At 37.1% G+C, this 22412-nt stretch overlaps 1 protein-coding gene across 3 annotated transcripts in view; it reads left to right on the top strand.

Moving 5' to 3' along the window:
- The window catches only part of RhoGAP100F (Rho GTPase activating protein at 100F), a 1104624-nt gene that overhangs the window by 23843 nt on the left and 1058369 nt on the right, over positions 1 to 22412 (top strand). The gene's annotated exons all lie outside the window — the stretch shown is intronic.

Below are 22412 nucleotides of genomic sequence, written 5' to 3'. Positions count from 1 at the left end.
TTTATTAAGAATAAGATAAAATGTTATTTCGAAGAGTTGAAAAATTACAGATAACAAAATTTTGGAATCCATTACAATTGAAAGGAAAAATAGAATCAACCCACTTATTTATTAAGGCATGCATAAGCAAATCCATTAGCTACGCCTATGCGAAAATCTAGAAGTGACGAAAAAGATTTCAGTCTAAACAGTAATAAGTCAGCCACTGGTATTTTGCAATTATATACCTTTCTATATTTACAATGCAATAAATAAATCTACTACAGTCAAGAAATTAACACTTGCTACAAACTTTTATAATAGAGCTAACTTGTAGTTCTCTTGTGACCCAGGATTCATTCATAATCGAATACAAAAATGACGAAGAAAGTAGGAACAATTAAGTACGTACTCCGCCCGAAAGAACTTGATTACGAAACTTTTTTGTCTCATGCTTGGTATTGTGTTTATGCAGCTACGTTTTTTAATTATCCTTTCCTTTCAAACACATACACACACGCATACATACATTTACACGTGGAGAGAATGCCTTACTCTTTGGATGACGCAAATAACTGCTCGTACGAGAGTGTGTGAATGAGGTATACGAACCAATCAGGGAACTCGTTATTATCGACCCGTTCTATGAGTTATAATGGCAATGAGTACATGCCAAAGCGTACAGGAATCGGTGACCCCTTCAACCAGATGAGACAAGATGGCTGATCTGCGGCAATATAGGCTGATTAACAACACTTGTAACAACGTTTTTAAGCAAATAAAAAGATTGTCAGTAATTAGCTAATATTGCAAATTTCTTTATTGAAACAGAAATTTTTTATACGGTTTAAAATCCTGTGTAACGTTGTGAGCTAATGATGTTTTCTTTATTTAGTATTTATGTATGCCTATATTTCTTCCCATCCGTAGGCCTACTTGAATTGTCTTGCAAACGCTTACTACATCCAACCTGCTATTCATATGAGCTATGATTATACAATTTGAATTTAATCCTACTCTAATCCTAAATTGCAAAGTCTTTAAGGACACATTTTATTTACTTCACGTTTAACCTCAAATTAAAGTTTAAAATGTTTATTCCATATATTTGTATCTAATTCTTGATTTAAGCTTCCTCTAATTCTGTGAACAAGGGCACCGATCCTGGGGGGCCCGGGCCCCCCAAAGCTCATGTGGGCCCCCTATTGTATTTATGAATATACAATATTTGGTATAATTTGAATGCAATTTGTCTTAAAATCCTCCTATATATATCTTCTGCATCTGAATGGGTCCCCCCAAATTTACAGAGAAATCGGCGCCCTTGTGAATAATTTATACTTTGAAAAAATCATTTTTTAACCAGTTAATTGGTTATGTTTCCCTTTTCTGGAAAAGATTCGTCCTTTATTCATTTTGGAACATCTTTATTATAAATTCACACCGTATTTACGTAACATTTATCAATTAAGGTTTAACATGTTTGCATTATCTTCTCCTAATTGTTGGTCTAAATAGCAATTACTGATTGTTAGAGAAAATTTGAATAAATTCAAATCCTAATCACTTGTTGTCCATTACTAAGAAACCAAAGTTCTGCACAGGAAATTATTTCATGAAATAGTCGAATAAGGCGGTGAAAAAAGCCCTTACATGAATTGTTGTGGTATTTATACCAAAGACACTTCATACCAAAGTTAGCTTTGGTCAGAAAACCAAATTCCTTCGAATTTTGAAGTTATCCTTGAAAATTCGGAAATAGAAAATTGTTTATATCTCGGAAACTACTTAAGTTACGAGGATGAAATACAATATGAATATACTTTGCTTGAAGGGTTTTACCTAAAACAAGAAACATTGTATTTAGCCCTTCAAATTTCTAGCGAAAAGCGCGTCGAAAATATTCAAATTCAAATATTTTTGCTTTATATTTGAGTAAACACCTTCTGCTTTCCACCATAGAGGCAGCACCAACTCGCCTATAACATATTTTGACCATGGTTTGATAGTCGTGGAGCAACTTGGTGTAAAATGAGGAAAACCTAAGTCTGGCACACCTGGACGATATGCAACCTGCGTTACGCAATAAATGTTTTGGGCAGCACGAATACTGTCAGTAGTCAAAGATGATCGAATTTGAATTTCTGACTCGCCATGAATGGGTGTACATGACAGTATAACTCTCATAATCGTACCTTATCGAGAAACCGCGTGAGAGCGCTAGTGCCGCTGATAATCCAACTGCCATTTAACTACTGTCACGCTTTTGTTTAAACTGCGCGCTGGCAATTCGAATAGTGTTAGTGCGGTAATTTTAGGCCTGGAAAGGGAACAGCAAGTTTCGGATACGTGTACATTTGTTATGACGTCATTAAAAAAATCATTTTACCCTATAAGTTCGAGTCGCAGCCTGTTTGCGAGAAGACCTATTGAAAAACCTATTGTGACAACGAAACTTCACAATACTGTTGACCATTTGGTATTAATCATTGGAAGATATATTCCACGGCAAGAGGTTGAAAAATGAGCATTAATGAAAATCGTACCCTGGACAAAAAAGTTGCCTCTATGTAAGACATTTACTATTTATACTACGACTGGTTATATTGTAGATATGCTGGGGCTATATACTCTAATCACAAATGAAGTAGCAATAGTAAAATGTGTGTTTTAAGAACCACACGGGCTAGCGATTCCCATGGCACAAGGTGATATTTATTGAGTGAATCGCGAATTTCGGGATACAACTTAACATTTGGAAGAAAGAGGACTTACAGTTTTAATACTTACACTGAAAGGTAAGCGCAGGCAATTGTAACGACTGAGGCGAACTATAAGTTTTACAAAGATTCGCCGTGTTGTTGACGCCGTTCATGGTATTCTGGGACAAGTATTGTCTTCTACGTCACCAACTGGACAACAAGTTGCTTCCTCAGTTTGGATTGTTATGCCGGATAGCTTCTGTTTTACATAATACTTTTGGTAATCGTCCTAATTTTGACGATGGCCTCGACGAGGAAGTTCCACAAATGGAACGACACCACATCGCAGAGAACACATTAGGATTAAAAGTAGAAGAGTACGAACTTTCGCTCTTTCGAAAAACTCGCGTCTGTGGACATCCTTGACTTCCCGGAGTTGACAGAAAGAGACCTAAAAATTATTTTTACAAGATCCTATCAATTGTCCCAAACAATTTCCTACTCGGCTAAAATGATAAACGAGAGCTCCCTTTGTGGTTAAGCAGTTAGCGCACGTGCCTTTGGCGTGGGAGACCCGGGTTGGATTCTCGGCCGAAGTTCATGTGGTTTGGACGTTAATCAGTAGGTCCACGTTTCATATAGCCTCGATGCTGAAAGGGAAGTTAAAATCAACTCAACTCATGCAATGATGAATGCATCAATCTCCATTTCCTGAAAGAAAATATCTACACCGTTAAAATCGAGGTACGATCTCGACATAGTAGTAGAAAGACATATAGGTCTTTTATTGATTTTGTTCCAAATACAATAGGGTGTTCGAGTGTAAAGCCGTATTATTGTGAATGTGCACATGGGAAGCGAACAGTTTGATGTTGTTCGTATTCCGCTGCAAATATTTTTCACCTTTCACGTGCTCTATACTTTGCTAAGATTGTTCGGCCTAAAGAGATTTTAAGCAAACTGTGTGTTACTGGATTTGTCACTCCAGTAATAAACGTACATAGGGATGAAGATTGAAGGTTCCACCTACCATAACCTTAATTTTCCTTGTAATGGTCTCTAATACAGGAAAGACATTGCAAAAACATTGTGAATATTTTTGTACTGCGGGTGCTTCCTGTATTACACACACATTCTCTTCCGCGTATCATTTACTGTAATATTTCTCTTATTCATGGTACAAAATTTTGGTCGGCTGGAGAGAAATCACACCACGTAATATACTTTTTGGAAGAAAACTCCCCCACTAATAACTTACTGAGAACTCAATACAGTAACACTATTGTCACATATTTTATACGTGATAAATGGCTGAACTAGTGGTTAGCGATGTCCTTAATCTTAAAGGGTTTAATAATTATAAGTGTTGAAATATGTGAACTTTCCATGTTGAAACATTCCAGTGCAAAAGGGTCGTATTTTTTAGAATCCTGTCTTTCTTCACCCTCCACCTTGCACTGTTACAATTTCACTCTGTTCCAACTTCCAATACAAACTATTCTGGGTTTTTAAAGTGTTAAGAGACTAGGGTGCTTGGTAGAGTGAGTTTATTACTAGAAAATTTATAACATATATTTCAGAGCATCTTCACTGACAATAGTAATTTATATACAGAAATATCGTTAAACTTGATTAAGATGCAATTATACGAGGATGGATCAGAATGTAATATCTCCTGCGCTATAATTTTGTTTCTATTAGTCTACAGCTTCTAAACTATCCATGCATGATATTACAGAGGTAACCTTACTCTAGTAATGTAGTATTTTCTTCTCCAAAACTACTGATTACAACCATTGATCTGAAGCTAAAAGAGTCATCATTGAATTTCTGGATAAAAGAAAGTTATCCACCTAAGAAAGTTCATAATTGCTTGAAAATTGTTTATGGGGACTCTGTGAATGGACATAAGGAATGTGCGGCGTTGGGCGAAGAAGTTTAGAGACGGAGAAGCAGAAATTGCAGATAAATCGAGAAGCGATCGGTTGACGGCATCACTCACCGATGCAAATCGATAAGGTACTGATGAATGATTTCAGGAGACGGATGCACTACAGTTCAAAATGTTGGTGATGCATTGAACGTCTCGTATGGCTCTTCCTTGAGAATAATTGCTGACATGGCATATCACAAATTCATAGATTCAATGAGCTGGATAAAGTTAAAACTGGTTTTAAACCATGGGTCAAGAAGCAAACCTCTTAATTTTTCCAAAATGCTTTTGATGCCTGTGTTCGATGATGACTCTAATGTATTCGAAATTATAGAGACTGAGTTGAACGGTGTTTTTTTGTAGTGCAGGTTATGATCTATTATATTTTTTGCTGTTATATGTTCATTAATATTTTTTGTGCCAAAGTAGGCATTACTTTTTGACTCATCCTCAATTATATTGAACTTATTTCTGTAATAGATCTTCTGAAGCACGAGAAAGCGGAAGAAAATGTAAATTAATGCTTCATAAACGTTTCTATAATACATTTTAGTATTGAACTATTACAGGGATATACGGATGTTGTATCTTGTGTAATTAGGATAAAGCCGATTATATTCCAATAAATACAATTGTATATTCAATATTAAAAGCATATAACGGAAAACAATGTTCAAAGATAAGATATATATTTACTAATTGATAGATCTTAATGGAATAATAAAATTATATTGATGAACGCAAATCTTTATGCGTAGTTTTTTGAAAAAAATGCGAAAAACTATCTCTTTTGTAATCCTAAAAATGAATGCTTATATGATAATCACGCCATATATTAAGAAAAACTGAAATATACTTTCACCAAACTTTTCCTTATAACATAAGCAAGGCTATAGTATTCATAGTATGGTTAAGGACCAGGTGCACACCCAGAAATTTTTCCTGGCAGGGGCCCATTTTTTTTGGGAGGGGGTCCAATACTATAATACAGTACCTCTATGTAATATTGAACCACTGTAATTTTTCACCCGCAAAAACGATAAGTAAATGTTAAATACTGTCACTTATAGTCTATTTTCACAAGGGAGGGTCACGAAGTGGCTCCTCTGAGATCCGAACGAGACAATTGTGTTTGCATTTGATATGTTATAACTAGACGAATCCAAAAGTTATACGTATCCCGGGCGGGATATCGTGAGATACAACTTATTTTGTAAAGTAAAAACTTAAAAAAAAAAAAAAAAAAAACTGGGAGAATAGTTTGAACCGAGTCATTTGTTCGGAAACGGTTAAATAAATGAAAAACCTGACGAACAGTATCCCATCATTTTCAAGGGCACACTTTTTGGGGTAAAAGAGTTTGCCCCAGGATCCCTCGCACGGTCCCAGACGGGGTCCAGCTCAAAAGTTTCAAATGACAGGGGGGTTAAGTAGTACTTTGTTTAAAAGCTGTTGTGAAATGAAAGAAAATGAAGTAAGTTTCGAATCTCTACGACAACCCTGTGCAAAATGGCGGCGGGTCAAATGTAAAAAAAAAAAAATGAAATCTTTAAGTTTTACGTCCCACGGTTATGCCGGTTAGGCTAAAGGAGACGGTGATGATGAGAGATGAGTGAAATGGTGGAATGAAGAAAGTGGGAGGAAATGGGAGAACCCCGAGAAAACCCACGAGCACGGTGTTCGTCCACCACAAAGTTCACTTGGCGGGGACTGGGATCGAACCCGGGACCCCAAACACCAGAGGTGAGCGCTCTACCACTGAGCCACCGCGCCCCCCGCGTCAAGTGTAAACAAACACATAATAGAAAACTCCACGGCTATCCCTATGAATCGGAAACTGTGGGACAAATGTGAAAACACGAAAGGACGTGTGGTATTATTTATTATTTTCAAAGTTCAACAATTTAAGTTAAAACGTCTTGTACCAGGGCCCCCACAGGTTCCCAGGTGGGGTCCAACTCAAAAGTTTCAAATGGCAATGGGGGTTAAGTAGCACATCGTTTGAAAGCTGTTGTTAGATGAAAGAAGATAAAGCAAGTCTCGACTCTCTACGACAGCACTGTGCAAAGTAGCATCGGGTCAAAATGTAAACAAAACTTTAATTGAAAAATCTATGGCCACCTTGAATCCAAAATGGCCGCTTACAAGCTATGTCGAAAGGATAGGCACACGACACTGCTGAAGCTAAGAAAACCAAATTTGGCATGACTACTGATCACTAGGTGACGAAAAGTTACGAAATGTTCAAAAACGCGACATTTTGAGTTCAAAATGCCGCACTATGTATCGAAAGCATGTCCAGCTCAAACCACTAGTGTTGGAGAAGCAAAATGTGGTACTTACGTTTATGGTCAATAGTAGATATCCACAAATTATCAAAGAGTATCATCTGCAGTCCAATATGGCTGACCGCGTGAAAAATGAATTTGTATATAAGTATACTTTTTCTTGGAATATTGTGACCAAACCAACAAAGTTTGATGCAGCTCGATATACTGAAATGATTTGGGTGGCTTTTTATTGCTCGAAAAACTTGTAAATGAACATTTTTTGTATATTTGGTATTGCTTTAAATATTGCTATCAAACCATCACAAATACGTTACAATAGAGCCCCCAACTTGACTGGTGCAGCAAGTCCTTTATGAATGAACTACGTGTGATAAAATTAGAAAAAATACCTCAAGGTATTCAACTTTTATTTAGCAGTATAAATAGGAAGTTAGAGTTGTGTGTTCATCGAAAAAAAGAATGAAATTAAATTTTGAGTTTTACGTCCCACGGTTATGCCGGTTAGGCTAAAGGAGACGGTGATGATGAGAGATGAGTGAAATGTTGGAATGAAGAAAGTGGGAGGAAACGGGAGAACCCCGAGAAAACCCACGCACACGGTGTTTGTCCACCACAAAGTTCACTTGGCGGGAGCAGGGTTTGAACCCGAGACCCCAAGCACCAGAGGTGAACGCTCTATCACTGAGCCACCGTGGCCCCCTTGTGTGTTCATCGAATATTCGTTATATTCACGTAAATGATATCGGGAGTACCGTGACGAACGTGCACTAGGAACAAAACAAAACACATTATATGTTGTTACAGAATGAAATAATAGTTGAAGTGAATCGAAATTCAATTAATCTTTAGTCTTCCTACTGTTTCTAAATACATAATAGAGAAAAATAGAGATCTAGATTTGAACTGTTATGAATGACAGCGGCCATCTTGGATTCAAGGTGGCCATAGACTTTTCAATTAAGTTTGTGTTTACACTTTGACACACCGCCATTTTGCACAGGATTATCGTAGAGAGTCGAGACTTGCTCCATCTTCTTTCATTTAACAATGCTTTCAAACGATGTGCTACTTACTTAACCTCCCGTGCCATTTTAAACTTTTGAGTTGGACCCCTTCTGGAACCCTGCGGGAAACCCTGGGGTACACTTTTTTTTTTATCCCAAAAAATGTGCCCTTGAAAATGATGGGATACGTGTTCGCCTAGTTTTCCATTTATCCAACCGTTTCCGAACAAATGACTCGGTTAAAACTATTCTGCCAGCTTTGTAGCTTTTACATTACAAAATATGTTGTAACTCACGATATTCCGCCCGGTGGCACGTATAACTTTTGGACTCATCTAGTTATAACATATCTAGTTATAACACAATTGCCTCGTTCGGATCTCAACGGAGCCACTTCGTGACCCTCCCTTGTTAGAAAGAAATGATAAAACTATACTTCCGCCGCTGTTACTCCTAGCGTTAGCCCAACGTACTTGTTTACACTCGCTGATCTGGAAGAATGTGGAATTATGCTACGTTGTAAACGCACATTCCCTGAACTTCGCCAATCAGTTACGGCTGTACGGCTTTCGGTTAGTGGCGTGACGTTGCAACAGCGTAGTGTTTTCAAGGACAGCTGAAGTCATCAGCAGCCAATGACAACCGTGCTGTAAGGCACTGTCTCCTGCATGAGACGGTGATTCTACGTGATTGGAGTACGGTTCATACAGCAGTGCCACGACTATAGATTCCTTTTTTAAGAAAAGAAAGAGTGCAGATGAAGTGTTAACGTCGCATCTTTAGGATACATCAATCATTTCGCTGCTAAATAAAGTTAAGTGTAGTTTTAAAAGGAATGTCGACTTACGTGAGTTTTTTCTGGGGGTCTGGACCTTGTGAATCCCCCCGCTTGAGTGCGCTCCTGTTAAGGAAATAGGCCTATAGCCCAAAATTGTTGATAACTCTTAATCCCTAATTTTTCTTAAATATTGTACAAAGACGAGACATATCAATCGATAGTTGGCGTCGAGCTGAACAAAATATCATGCTTTAGAGTAAATGGTCCTACCCATGTGTACTTTTCAAGAAATAATAATAATAATAAAAAAAACATTTTTATAGCTCTGTAAAGTATACCGTTCATAACCAATAATTATTTGTTTTTTCTGCTGAAGAAGATTATTTGTTTATTTATTTATGTGCTATATGTAAAAAAATACTATTAAATAACAGGTTGTATCTATTATATGTGTACACTGAGAAAAATCCGTTCTCCGGACAGCGGAATATTGTACAAATATACGGAATCCTCTTGCTTACTACAGAAATCAGTACCGTATGGAGCATACGTTATCCATATGCTACATACGCACTGTCCTTCCTGCCGTTGCAGGATGTCTATCATCTAAAAGTTTTCCGTATATTACATACATATATTTATGTTATATTCCTCAACTATTGTTAAATATATATATATATATATATATATATATATATATATATATATATATATATATATATATATATATGTCCATTTGTATGTGAGATCCTGACCGCCTATGTGTCATACGGAAAGTACTTTTAGATGGAACAGCTATACGGAAAGTATTATAAAACATGCGTTTTCAGTTATACGTCTGCTGTATGTTAAGTCCAAAAACTATAGGAATTTCGCATGTAACCTACCTTTTTTAAGTACGCCAACTACTCAGTGTATCTTCAAAGAATGATACATATACTCCTAACACACACTCTATATATACTGCTAATAGTGACGTACAGTCTTGTTCAACACAATGGCCATTATGGCCATTAAAAGACAGACGGATGGCCAAAATTTATTGCAGAAAGCTGTGTATACTACCGTACTTGTTAATATATTAGGAAATGAAATATTTTAGTTTAACATCCCATAATTATGCTCTTCAGACTAAGGGAGACGGATAATTAAAGCAAGTGAATGATGATGGAATAATTGAAGGAATGAAACGTGGGAGGAAATGGGAGTACCCCGAGTAAACTCACGGACACAATATTGTTCACTACAAACTTACTTGGCAGGATATCGAACCAGAAACCTCACGCACCAGAGGTAAGCGCTCTACCCCTGAGCCAGAGTGCTCCCTATAAAAAAATAGGGATTATTATATATGATTAATGAGTAATTTAGATATATTAGACACATATTCACTTCCGCATATTAGTTAATATTCCTTCGATATAAAGTGCTCTAACTTTTTAAAGTGTGAAGAGTAAGTGTGAAGAGTCCAAGTCCTTGACAGAGGTGAATTTAAAAATATAATTTCAGGATACATTCATTGACATTAAAACACAAACATTATGAAACTTTTATTATTATGCATAACACATACAACATTGATTTATCTTAAGCCTTTGACGTGGGAGACCCGGGTTCGATTCCTGGCGGGAGCTCATGTGGTTCGGATTCCACGTTAATCAGTAGGTCCACGTCTCATATAGCCTCGCTGCTGAACGGGACGCTAAACTAAAATCAACTCAACTCAATTGATTTATCTTAAATAACTGAAAAAAAACTAAAATGTAAATAAACTGTTCCTTAAATATTCTAATAATATATTGTACTTTAGTATTAAACTAGTGCAGCGACAGTGGCGGCTCTTGAGGGAAGTTCATGTATGGAAGAATTAGGTCCCTTTCTTCCCTTAGCTTTTATGGCGGCACGGTGGCTCAGTGGCAGAGCACTTACCTCTGGTGCGTGGGGTCCCAGGTTCGATTCCCAACCAAGTAAGTTTGTGGTGGATAACATCGTGTCCGTGGGTTTTCTCCGAGTTTTCCCGTTTCCTCCCATATTCTCATCCCACCGATTCTACCACTATCATTCACTTGTCTAAAATCATCATCTTAGCCTAAAGGGCATAATATCGGGACGTTAACCTAAAAGATTTCATTTCATTATCCCAGATTTCAATACAAATACATCTTTAGTATATTTTTTTTTAACGACATGACTTCATTCAAGACCAGGGGAACCCACGGGGGCTCCATATGGTCTGGGTTCTCAAGAACTTATTAGCTATTTTCAGCTGAGATATATAAACCGCATCTCGTTAATTAGGCTCAAGCCTGTTATGTTCTAGACCCAATAAACAAAATAATTGTAAAGTTAACCAAGGTACTCAGTTTTTAAATAAGTCATGGATATCAGAAGTTTCTTTCTTACTTTAAACAAGACCAGTACATAACTTGATTAAAACTGGTTCGCGCCTCGATTCCTCAGAAGAAAGAGGAAAAAATATATAAATAAAAAAAGAAACATTCATCATTTTCGATCAACATGGCTGTCCACCTAATTGAAAGAGTTGGACAAAAGAGGGTGTTACACACGAAATAAAAAAGGGGCGTATTTTTTTTTTAAGGATACATTGAACGTACACGTAGTTATACGAAGCGAGTACAAGCTACACCTGTGCATCTGCTGTTGCATGTCGCTAATCGCTGTTTGGCGTGCTCTCTTTCTTTCTCTTTCCGTGCGCGAGCAAGAGGGGGGAGGTGTAGACGAGGAAGGGAGGGAGGGAAATAGAATGAGGAAAATATTGATGAACTAAAAAGAGAGAGGAGGTAACCAAATTTAACTGACTGCCCTGTCAGTTGCTGGAAGTACATAATATTGAGTTGATGCGCATTTCATGTACACGAAATGTTTTTTTCGTTCTCTTGATTGTTTTATATTCCTACTGGTAAGATTTGTGGCGTCAAGGAGAACGTGAAAACTGGGAAATATAGCATAATGTATTGTGAACTTGTTTGTAATATTTGTTTCCAAGTGTTTATAACCACAAGTGTTTGTAAAGAATGTTTTGTTGTCAGTAATACAAGATAACGTACACTTTTGTATGGTATGTACACATGGTTTACTTTTTAATATTTTGAGTTATTTAAACTGCTGTAATGTTGTTTTATCTGAGTGTTCTTCCTGTTCGGTTCGACTCCAACCGCCCTAACGCAGACCTTCGCAAAAGAAGTGTCGCGCAGTTCCATGGGCAATGTCGCGAAATTTAAGAACTTAAAAATTAATTTGATGGCATTCAGTTTAGACATAATTTGATGGCTTAAAAGTTTAGACAATGTGACGCATTTTATATTTACCACCATAGCTTTAAAAAATCCATCTCTCTTGAGGCCGTGGCGGCTCTTGAGGAACGTTACATCACAAATAAATAAATAAATAAATAAATAAATTTTATTGCTATAAGCTTAAGGAAAAAACGTTCATACAGCTTCTGAAAGCTGTATACAAAAAGCAGAGCTTCTAAGGTTGCGGCAAGATTTAATATACCAATGTGACTTCCTTCAAGACACGCCACTGTTTGGAGACGAGAGTATGAAGGGGAACGGAGTCTATTGAGGGTGTTGATCCTGTATAGTGGCTTGTGCACTCGCTAATTGTACTGAATTCAAGCCGCGGTCGTGGTTCGAAGCCCATGTTAATATTTGTAATACTCTCTGCCCTTCATAACATCGCTGTTGCATAAGAATGCAGAACACAAAGTTTTAAACGAAACTTTTCATAATAAGTAAAAGTATATTTTGAGATACACAGTACTACTCAACGTCCGTCCCCTAACAACAGAAACAATGTTTAATTCTACTTTGTGTATTATTACTATTAAATTATATATTATTAATACTATAAATTTAGTTAATTTAAAAATCGTCGTGGTGCCGTGTGTATTCAGAAAAATGTACCGTTTGCCATAAAAGGTAGGGAACCACTGTTCTAGCGTATCCAGATTACCTATGAGACGAGGCGAGACAAGATAAAAAATGAAATGAAATCTTTAAGTTTTACGTCCCACTTTTATGCCGGTTAGGCTAAAGGAGACGGTGAAGTTGAGAAATGAATGAAATGGTGGAATAAAGAAAGTTGGATGAAACGGGAGAACCCCGAGAAAACCGACGAGCACGATGTTTGTCCACCACAAAGTCCACACGGCGCGAGCTGGGATCGAACCAGGGACACCAAGCACCGGAGGTGAACGCTCTACCACTGAGCCACCGCGCCCCCCTGAGACAAGAGAAAAATAACACGATTTGCAATAGAAACAGATATACTTTCCGGGGGGAGACAACTTTCACCACTCCTTCTCGAGAATGAGCAGCTCCAATTCTTGTCTCGTATGCTATCCTAGCAAAGTAGGTCCAATAAAACTCGTAGAGCAGGAATAGGGTAACCAATTCTTCCCTGTCGGCTCACAGAAGGCTATGTGAAAAATTCGTAGTTAGAGAGCTTGATTTGATAGCTTAACGACTAGTACTTGACATACCATGTACACAAGAATTCAGTTTGACTTTATTACACAGATAACCAGTTATACACGGAAATTAATATTCCTCCAATACAAGGGACTCCCTTTTTTACAAAGTCAAGATATCCGATTGTTGGTCGTGGCGTCAATTTCTGAATAACGTTAACGGAGAAGGGGAATCAGGTATTATTGCACCGCTAGACTGTTGTCATACACAGAAACACCAGGGAGTAGGCGGTGTGCCGCATTTACAAGAGGTGCTAAAGATAAACTAAATAAAATACTAGACATTGTGTCCCCTTGTAGAATACCATTTCAAACAGAGATGGGAGCACTTAAACCTCCATTTAGCTTTAACCTTGTAATTCGTTTCGTATATATTCCTTTGATAACAGAAATGGAAAGGTCACCATATCCATAGAATATTTAGCTAAAACTTGGAAGAGATAATTGTGATTAATTCTGTCAAAGGCCTTGGAATAATCTGTGGATAAAATTGCTACCAAAGAAGGATCGGCAGACTCATGAAAGGAAATAAAATCTCTGAGATTTGATAAGGCCTTGTAAATAGGATTATTGTGGCCAAGACCGTATTGGCAAGGACTTAACAGCTTCTCAAGGTATGTTTTCATTCTGATCGTAAGACAACAAGTTAATAGTTTTAAGTCCGTGCACAAGAGACTTATTGGCCTGAAATTCGTAACACTAGCTGCTGATGAGTGTTTGGGGACTAAAACAGTAATTCCCGTTCTGAGAGATTGGTCTAAAACAAAATGTGTGCGGTATTCATTAAAAAGGTAAGTGAGAAAGGGAGCTAAAATATCCAAAAATGTAACATAGAATTCTAGTGATAGAGAATCAATGCATGTGGATTTTCCGAGTTTTCCTAATCGTATGGACTGTTTGACCTCGTCTATTGTGAACGGACCCGATAGGCACTTTCGATCATCATCCGTTAAAACAGATGGAATGTATTATAATATATCAGTACAAGTAGGAGGTTGAACATATAATTGTTTATAATAATAATAATAAAAAAAACAAGTCATTATGTCTACACCATCATACACACAGCCACCTTCATCCTTAATTTTAGAAATCAATCTTTGTCTGCCGCGTGTATACTTCTTGCGTATTTGGAGAATACTAGCCTGTTGAGTGTCATCATATTGACGTGTTTTGCTACGAATCATAATACCTTGCATATGTTGTTTATGCGTCCTACTTGACCACTGCGTCGTTGTTCTATCATGTAATCCCTCAATAGACCAGTATAGTACTGATATTGCTGATAATGATCGGCGTTTCGAGTTCGACAATATTGTTTGGTCACAGAGCAAAATGTTCGTTTAACATGGTTTGCTCAGAACTGCATGAGAGAACCTTTGTAGCGTTGTTTCACATGAAGGAGGCCTTCCCATTCAGCATGTATCAGAGCTTCATATTGGGGTTCACGTAAAATTGACGTATTAAAGTACCACAATGTGCTACATTTGAGAAATTTGTGGGCTGGTAGTTTGATGGTCATGAGTGCAGCATGATGATCACTATAACAGACTGGGAGCACAGCCATGTGTTGAACCTGATGTATAAGAGTGCGACTGATATAGAATTTATCCAATGTTGATGAACTCGTCCCTGTAAAGAAAGTATGGCCAAGCGTAGTTCGAAATAAGTGTCGTCACACGTCTACTAGATCACAGGTAGCAATTAAATTGGACAGGCTCGCGGAGAAGGTACAATGTGGAGTCATATCTATTGGTGGCAAAACAGCATTAAAGTCTCCGGCTAATATACAAGGAGAGGAACCATTATGTAACGCTTGAGCAAGCTCAGTATTAAAGAAACTATTACGCTCTCATACATGATTCGAACCGCTCAGAGCATAGGCTGTGCAGTGAAGCGTGGAACACATGAATAATTGGGAATGTCTAGAAAATCGGGTACTGCCACCTCTTGAGCAAACAGAATATCAACTTCTTCCTGATATATAAAATCTCGTAGTGCATGTAATTTGGCTGGAGAAGTAAGATGATTTAAATTGACTTTGACAAAACGTAAACTAAACATTACAAAAATATATATAAAGTAAATACATGAATGTAAAGCAATGCGGGAACAAGGACATGTGTAGAGTGTAAACAAGAAAGAACTATATAAACAATCTAAATTATTGGTACCAACGGTGGGCAAAGCACTATTGAACAACAGATTTAAACTTTTTGGTAGAAGATCATGTTTTCCTGACATTGTTACCACTTGTTGTTTCAGCACTTCGGTTTCCTTTAGAATTTTTAGACACTGCACTACTGTTAAACTGAAGTTGAATTAACTTGCGCTTTTCACAGGATGCTATGCTGAGATCGGAATTACTTATGGTATCACTAGTATCATCTTCAAAACCAGTGGTGTCAACGGAACCAAATTCGAGAGGAACGCTTAAAGGGGTAGCACCATGCCTCTCTTTTATATTACTATCACCTACCTCAGAGTTTAGCGGAAGTGGCTGATCAGTCACAGGAACTGGAGATGGAACACTTGTCTCGTCAGCATCGGGAGTAGGTGTCACTTCCATACTATGTGAGTTGTCATCAATGGAAGGGTGGACGGGACGAATGTCGGGAACACAAGATGCAGAACTTTCAAGTGGCGGTAGGACGATGCGGGTATGTGGGTATCCTTTTGTAGAATAGGAAATGCATTGTAACAACCGGTATCGGGAGCTGATGTTTCCACTGGAAGGTTGCACGGCATACGGACACCTCGAGACACAGAAGTAGCCCTGGGTAAAGGTGGAGTTCTCTTCTTAAGACAATCCTGTAAAAAAAATGGTCCTGAGAGTTGCAGACCTCTCAGGTCTGGATTTGACCGGTGTAACTGACAAAAAGACGTGAACCACAAACAGTAACAACTGATGGATTATTACGTTTAACAGTAATTTTGTTTAGTTTGCGACCCGTGCGGGTAAGATAAATATGATCAGTAGAGTACTGTTCATCACCAATATTCTGAATATCTTCATACTGGGAGAATACACGACTTAACTGGGTATCACTAAGTTCCATTGGACATAAAGATACTTTTACAACAACAACAGAGTTGTCTGCCAAATCAATGGGTAACACATGATCTTCATCAGTCTTGGTATAAGTCATGGTGCCGTTGGTACCGGCAAGAATACGTTCACATAGCATAGTATGATGTATAAAAGTTTACGAATAAAGTTGAGTTCTACACTTAACACTTGGTCAATAGTTAACTTGAAAACACTTCGAATCCATTCATGGATATGAATAGATGTAGGCTTTTGACGAACAGTTATGAAATTAATTCTGAGCGTATTAGACCTCATACAACTCATATTGCTTACACTCGATGTTACACGTCAACTACAGAATATATATATGTTGTTGCACACAACTGAAACAAAGTACTCGTAGTGCACACTTCAAAAATTCACTAAGTCAGAGAAAAAAAAATCAAACTTCACTATTCCAGAAACAAGGGAGAAACGATAGCATAGGTACGGTCAGAGAGGCGATGTTATGCGCCCCGTGTCTCGACGCGAACTGTAGGACCTACAGCAGAAGGCGTTTGATTCTGCTATATGTGGGCTACGAGGCAAGAAACGGATAACGCCAACCAATCAGAAACATGTATTTAGTTTCTACTTCCGGGAGTTTTACTCTTCCGAGCTAGTCCTGTTCTGTGATAGTTTGGCTATTAATACATAAGTGATAATGCAATAACTGTAGACTAGTATTTAGTAGTTTTAGTGATTTTTGCTTTCATTTTGTATCCTGGAGGAACACAATAATGTTTTGTCTTTGTTAGTTTTTGTGTTCGTTTTGCTTACATATAACTGAACATGAGCAAATAACGGAAACGGAAGAACAAAATTTTCTTGCGTCCAGGCTTGTCTCGTAGCAATCCATTAAAAGAAAAGTAACTAGAATTCGAAAGCAGTAAAGATAAACATTAACTTCTTTTGTTAAAATTTGAATGCATTAAAATGGGAATGAATTTGATTTCTTCAATATTAGTTGCGACGATAAGAGGTTAACCTTCACATATCTCATTGCAAATTCCTCATCGATCTCCAGGATAATTTTGAATATATCCCTTTTCACTCGATACATAGTCCCAAAAAGAACAATAGGCCTAAGTAGTATTGATTTAGTGTGGTATCCATAAAAGAGATGCGACAGTTGATAAGAGATAGTTTATTGTTTGTTTATTTAAGGATAAGGGGACTATCGAAGGAGATGATGAAATAGGGTCAGGTTTTTTTTTTTTTTTCCTGGAGATAGATGACGAAAGGAAAGGTTGAATGACCACTACGAAGGTCACAGTGGATGGTCCCTGTGCAGGACCACAATGGATGACCCCTGAAGACTGCCCCCATGCAGGACCCATAGCCCCTATGCAGGACCCATAGCCCCTATGCAGGACCTATGGCCCCTACGCTTCAATAGAAGCTACCTATTAAAAAGCAAATAAAAGGAAATGGTTCCCTTCCCTGCTTGCAGCTTATGTAATGGTTCGTAATATGTAAAATATTACTCATTGGTAAAAATATGGCCCCTGGAAATGACCCCAACCCATGGCCCCTATGCTTCATTAGAAGCTACATGCTAAAAAGGTGGGAGCAGATAAAAGGAAATGGTTCCCTTCCCTGCTTGCAGGGACAGTGAATGACAGCAGGACCCATGGCCCCTGGAAATGACCCCAACCCATGGCCCCTGTGCAGGACCTATACGAACAGTATGTGAGCATATATAATTGATTAGAAGCTACATGCTAAAAAGGTGGGAGTAGATAAAAGGAAATGGTTCCCTTCCCTGGCCCCTGGAAATGACTCCCAGGACCCAAGATTGCCCCTATGCAGGACCCACACGAACAGTATGTGAGCATATATAATTCATTAGAAGCTACCTGTTAAAAAGATGTGAGCATCCCTCGACTTGAACAAAGTGAAAAGTTAAAAATAAGCCCCTCCCCCTCCTACAAGTATACTATGAAAAGGGTAATATTTATTATAGCATTTTTCTTACTTGCGAGCTGAAGACTGATGTGCATAGACGTCCTTCCTTGAGAGCCGTTGAAATTGAAATGAACGAGCGAGAAGGTGTTTGGCGTGGCTTTAGTGACGTCAAGATTAACTTTGCACCGTATCAGAATGATAAAAGTGATTATAGACTTTATTTATTGACACGAATCACAGATTACTGGCAATCATCTACAAACATTTGTATGATTTGAACTTAATGAGAACTCTGAATAACAATCACGTGCAAGGTTAAAAACCTTTATTATTGACAACCATGAGTGATATCTAACAGAGTTAATCACAGATGGATCACGAGTTTATGTGTCTAAGTTTAAATGATATTGACGATAGAGAAACCGATAATCACGAGAACTGATGGGTTATTGAACGCTTGCTTGCAATCATCTACAAACATTTGTATGATTTGAACTTAATGAGAACTCTGAATAACAATCACGTGCAAGGTTAAAAACCTTTATTATTGACAAGCATGAGTGATATCTAACAGAGTTAATCACAGATGGATCACGAGTTTATGTGTCTAAGTTTAAATGATATTGACGATAGAGAAACCGATAATCACGAGAACTGATGGGTTATTGAACGCTTGCCCTATTACAAACTGAACTTGTATTTGTAAATATATATATAAACAATTTGGAAACGTTATTACTTAGAGATAAGCAGAGAACGTCGAAAACATTTATTTTGTTATTACAATCTAATACGAGAAAATAAACTGTAACTTTAGAGATTAATGCCCCGAACTGAACAATTATTATTGTACGGATTCAATGTTCACAGTGAGAACATTGACCATGCCCCGCCTATATGCAATAAAGCACACGGACTTATGGGTAAAAAAAATGGTTCCGCCTATACTAAATAAAGTACTTATATATAAATCCCTTTGCTCCCTTTTTCTATATATTATAATTGTTGCTACTGAGAGTGCCTTTTATAATAATTAATTGTGTGATTTTACGTGCGTGTGTTTGCGATTTTTAAAAAGTTTGGACGACCAGCGAAAACTGTAAGTTATTATTGTAGTTGATATATATATATATATATATATATATATATATATATATATTCACACATATTCACTGACGCGCCTTTTGTACATTAATATTTAAACCTAGGGCTAACGAACAAATGTAAAATTGTAATTCACTTTAAAAGTATAACACATAATCGTTAACGTGCCACCACAGGCATTTACATTGAAACGTGAGAAAAAAGTGATTAATTGTAAAATATTTTTAGCATTAATGCCGCACCTATGTTTAAAATGCTATTAATGTTGCGCGCTTACACAAAAATTTATTTTTTTAATTATAGCAAACATTTATGGAAATAATTTTAAAATACCATTTCCCCTAACACATATTGGTTACGCATTTGTTATAATTGCACGTACGCGAACATGAAATAAAAAATTACTGTGTGCACCTAGCACAAGCTGTTTGCACTTTTTACAATTGCACGAACGCGAAAGCGAAATAAAAATTACTGTGTTTACCTAACACATGTTGGTTGCACTTTTTACAATTCTACGTACGCGAAAGCGAAATAAAAATTACTGTGTGCACCTAGCACATGTTGGTTGCACTTTTTAAAATTGTACGTACGCGAAAGCGAAATAAAAATTATTGTGTTCACCTAACACATGTTGGTTGTACTTTTTAAAATTGCACGTACCCTAATACAGATATTTAACCCAAGGCGACCACCAACTTACATTTGAGAACGCGTTATAAAATAGTTTGTGTTATATAACTTTTGCGGATAAATTAGTTGCCTGGCACAAAATTTTAAATTGCCCATCTATTATTAAGCTAAGCTAAGATGGCTATACTTCCTAATGCGCCTTTACTTGAAAACCACATTTTTTTTACTAAGCTATTGTAACGTAACCGTTGCTAACGCGCCTTTACTTGAAAACCATATGGTTCATTAATAAACTAACCTAAGCTGGTGATACCTGCTAACGCCACCTATGGTATTGTGACCGTCGGTAACGCGCCTTTATTTTAATGGAGCATTATTCACTTTTGATAATAATGTATAAAATAATTATTATTTTGTTTTAACTTGTTGCTACGCGTTTGCTAATACTGAATAATTGCTTGGAAATGCACACCGGCTTTGCCCTCCCCCTGAACCACATGGTTGCGCGTATGCTTTACCCTGCCCCGACCACATAAACGCACCCACGTTTTTCACATGTACACCGACTGCTACATGTTTAGAACTAATAAATGTAATTATTGTACGCATGCTTTCGTATAAATGCAAGTATTTTTCCCGAATGGACTTGCACTGCTACACATTAATATTAATAATTGTATGAATGCTTCCGTATAAATGCAAGTATTTTTCCCAAATGGACTTTTACTGCCACGGCTTGAACTATTTTTTGTACGAATGCTTTCGTATAAATGCATGCACGCATGGACACCGACTGTTACACATTAATATTAATAAATGTATGAATGCTTCCGTATAAATGCAAGTATTTTTCCCAAATGGACTTTTACTGCCACGGCTTTAAAAACTAATAAATGTAATTAATGCACGCATGCTTCCGTATAAATGCACGCACGCATGGGCACTAATTGTTACGCTTTTAAAATTAATCACTGCTATATTTTTATGCATCTACAATAACAAATACGCAATATAATTGATTTTAAAACACGGAAAAGAAGAACAACCTGCGATCGGCTAACATTCACATGGGTGTAGGCCACCATCATTTGCTTAACGCACATAAGAACGAATATATTTTCATAAGTATTCATAAAATAAATGTAGAAAAAAAGATTATCAATTTGAAATATTTGATTTTTAGTACATACTAAATAATTTAATGCTAAAAATGATATTAAACTTACCTTTATATATAATCTTCTTTAATTACATCACAAATCCACGTTTGAACTACACTTATTCTAAGAAGCGCGTGGACAGGAAGTGACTCAACTTCCTGTAGCAGTGTTGGTAAATCTTAATACTTTGTGTTTAGTTAGAGAATGGTAATGGAAGATTTTTGATTTAAAGAGATTAATAAATAAGAAATTATTATGAAATGGGGAATTGTTTTTTGGTATACTTTATTTACAAGTGCGGAAAAAGTATATGTATTGCCTAGTTTGTAAAATAAAAATAAATGAAAATGCTTTAGGTCATTTTGTATTGTAGCCTGTAGGAATATGAGCCGATTCACTACCCTTTATGATATTTAGACTGCAAAACACAGATTATAATGTAACACATTTGCTTATTTTATGGATTTTGCGATGGATTATATACGCAAACTAGAATGCGAAGACAATTTAGTAAGACACAATGTGATAGTAACAGACAACTTACTAAGACACATTGTATTAGTCAAAGACTATGCAGTAAGACACAATGTGTTAATGAAAGACTATTTAGGGGTAATCAGGGGTTAGTTACGGAAGACTAAAGATAATCAAGGGGTAGCTACGGAATACTAAAGATGGTCAGCGACTATTTAGGGGCTAATTAGGGTATACTAAAGATAATCAAGGGGTAGTTACGGAATACTAAATATGGTCAGCGACTATTTAGGGGATAATTAAAGGCTAGTTAGCCCATAGTAAGGATAATCACGGAATAATCAGGGGATATTAAGAATGCTTAAAGGGTAAGTAGCCCATAGTAAGAATATTAAAGGAATAATTAGGGGATAATTAAAGGGTAGTTAGCCCTTACTAAAGATATTGAAGGACTATTAGGGGATACTTAAAGGGTAGCTAGCCCATACTAAGGATATTTAAGGACTATTAGGGGATACTAAAGGTAATCAAGGGGGTATACTAAGAATATTCACGGACTATTTAGGGGAAAGCTTAATTATAGTGTGGAATGAGGACTTTTTTTTTGCGATACTTAGTTTGAGAATAAATATTGCGGTGGGGGCGCAGTACAGAATGAGGGCCTTTTCTTTTGGTATATTTAGTTTGAGAATGAATATCGCTGTAGGCTGCAGTACAGAATGAGGGCCTTTTGTTTTGGTATACTTAGATTGAGAATAAATATTGCGGTGGGGCGCAGTACAGAATGAGGGCCTTTTCTTTTGGTATATTTAGTTTGAGAATGAATATCGCTGTAGGCTGCAGTACAGAATGAGGGCCTTTTGTTTTGGTATAGTTAGATT

This window comes from Thermobia domestica, chromosome 16 (assembly GCF_964235325.1).
Source record: "Thermobia domestica chromosome 16, izTheDome1.hap1.1, whole genome shotgun sequence".
Lineage (NCBI taxonomy): Eukaryota > Metazoa > Arthropoda > Insecta > Zygentoma > Lepismatidae > Thermobia > Thermobia domestica.
This window is presented reverse-complemented; position numbering and strand designations above follow the sequence as displayed.